This window comes from Babylonia areolata, unplaced genomic scaffold, assembly GCF_041734735.1.
Source record: "Babylonia areolata isolate BAREFJ2019XMU unplaced genomic scaffold, ASM4173473v1 tig00006366, whole genome shotgun sequence".
Lineage (NCBI taxonomy): Eukaryota > Metazoa > Mollusca > Gastropoda > Neogastropoda > Buccinidae > Babylonia > Babylonia areolata.
Window position 1 is genome coordinate 10,001 of NW_027468376.1, and position 2,500 is coordinate 12,500.

At 52.8% G+C, this 2,500-nt stretch overlaps 1 non-coding gene across 1 annotated transcript in view; it reads left to right on the forward strand.

Moving 5' to 3' along the window:
• The first annotated feature begins 2,321 nt into the window (after positions 1 to 2,321).
• Positions 2,322 to 2,500, forward strand: part of LOC143278293 (small subunit ribosomal RNA) — a 1,828-nt gene continuing 1,649 nt past the window's right edge. Inside the window, exon 1 of the ribosomal RNA XR_013053946.1 lies at positions 2,322 to 2,500. This exon is cut by the window's right edge and continues 1,649 nt beyond it. This is a non-coding gene — a ribosomal RNA (small subunit ribosomal RNA).

Here is a 2,500-nt window from a genome sequence, read left to right on the forward strand (position 1 = left end):
TTTCCGCTGCCATTCAAAAATGGACTACTCCTCCACACCTCCTCCCGTCCATGCCAAACGGCGTTTTCTCTCAACTTTGGCATGCTCGGAGAGAAAAAAAGGCAGGTAAAGGTTGTGGATAAAAAAGTAAAAAATTGCCAAAATACTTTCTGGGCCCTCAAAAAAAGGCCTACTCCTCAACGCCTGCTCCCGTCCATGCCGAACCGCGTTTTCTATCAACTTTGGCATGCTCGGAGAGAGAAAAAAGGAAAAAAAGAAAAAAAAGGTCCAGTAAAGGTTGTGGATAAAAGTAACCGGCTTTGGAGAATTGCCTGAATCCTTCCGGCGCTGTGAAAAAAAAAGACCAAAAAAAAGACCTGGTCGTCAACGCCTGCTCCTGTCCATGCCAAACGGCGTTTTCCTCTCAACTTTGGCATGCTCGCTGAGGAAAAGGCAGGTAAAGGTTGTGGATAAAAGTCCGAAGAACCTCGCTACAATTGCCAAAATCTTTCCGCTGCCATTCAAAAATGGACTACTCCTCCACACCTCCTCCCGTCCATGCCAAACGGCGTTTTCTCTCAACTTTGGCATGCTCGGAGAGAAAAAAAGGCAGGTAAAGGTTGTGGATAAAAAAGTAAAAAATTGCCAAAATACTTTCTGGGCCCTCAAAAAAAGGCCTACTCCTCAACGCCTGCTCCCGTCCATGCCGAACCGCGTTTTCTATCAACTTTGGCATGCTCGGAGAGAGAAAAAAGGAAAAAAAGAAAAAAAAGGTCCAGTAAAGGTTGTGGATAAAAGTAACCGGCTTTGGAGAATTGCCTGAATCCTTCCGGCGCTGTGAAAAAAAAAGACCAAAAAAAAGACCTGGTCGTCAACGCCTGCTCCTGTCCATGCCAAACGGCGTTTTCCTCTCAACTTTGGCATGCTCGCTGAGGAAAAGGCAGGTAAAGGTTGTGGATAAAAAGTAAACGCGCTGTGGAGAATTGCCCAAATCGTTCAGGCGCCGTGAAAAAAAGAAAGACGTAGTCGTCAACGTCTGGTCCCGTCAATGGCGAAGGGCGTTTTCTCTCAACTTTGGCATGCTCGCTGAGGAAAAGGCAGGTAAAGGTTGTGGATAAAAGTCCGAAGAACCTCGCTACAATTGCCAAAATCTTTCCGCTGCCATTCAAAAATGGACTACTCCTCCACACCTCCTCCCGTCCATGCCAAACGGCGTTTTCTCTCAACTTTGGCATGCTCGGAGAGAAAAAAAGGCAGGTAAAGGTTGTGGATAAAAAAGTAAAAAATTGCCAAAATACTTTCTGGGCCCTCAAAAAAAGGCCTACTCCTCAACGCCTGCTCCCGTCCATGCCGAACCGCGTTTTCTATCAACTTTGGCATGCTCGGAGAGAGAAAAAAGGAAAAAAAGAAAAAAAGGCAGGTAAAGGTTGTGGATAAAACTCCAAAACCTCGCTACAATTGCCAAAATACTTTCTGGGCCCTCAAAAAAAGGCCTACTCCTCAACGCCTGGTCCCCAGGCACGTGCTGGGGGGCCTCAACTCAGGCTCTGCCCAATGTGGATCAAGGTCCACCTTCGCAGCGCCTTATGCGACACCCTGGTTGTGGGGGACGCGGCGTGGCGTGGCGGATCGCTCCGGTCGGCGCACAGCCGGCAACGGTCGACCCGTCCGCCTGGCTTTACTGCCCCCGCGCTTCTGTCTTTTGCACTGGCAAGCTAGCGACCGCTCGGCGTGCGAGGCCCGAGTCGGGGGACGGGAGTCTCGGGAGCCCACCAGCTCCCCGCAGGCTACCCGCCCGGCTGCCGAGCTTCCCGCCTGCGCGTCCAAGTGTGAACGCGCACGGCCGCCTCGCCGGGCTTCCTTTGCCGGGGCTCGGCTTGTCGGCCGGCGTCTCACGGTCCGTAGAAGGTTCGGTGCGTTCGCTGACGACGGGTCGAGAGAAGCGTTTTCTCTCCTCCCTCACTGACGGTCGTTGGTGCTCCCCAGCCCCTTCGGCGTCCCAAAGCGTAACGCCTGCTTCATCTCGTCAAGGGCGCGCCCGTCTCTAACCGGGCGTCGTCCGGCACGTGGAAACGGGCGGGAGACGGTGTCGAGGAGGAAGAAAGGGTGGGGTCCGGTCCGGTCCGGTCTGGTCTCCTCCTCCTCCTTCTTCTTCTTGGCGCGCCTCCCGCCGAGACCGATGGATTCGTTGCACTCTCAGGCCCTGAATCTGTTGTCCGGTGGTTTCAGTTGATAGTGCTGCCGCGGACCGCCCACGGAAAGAGCTCAGCCCTCGTTTCTGTGAGCAGCGGTCCCAACTGGCGCTGCAACCGTCTCCCGGGGGCACGCAGAATACGGGTTGCATTCTGGTTGATCCTGCCAGTAGTCATATGCTTGTCTCAAAGATTAAGCCATGCATGTCTAAGTTCACACCCTCGTACGGTGAAACCGCGAATGGCTCATTAAATCAGTCGAGGTTCCTTAGATGATCCAAATTTACTTGGATAACTGTGGTAATTCTAGAGCTAATACATGCCGACCA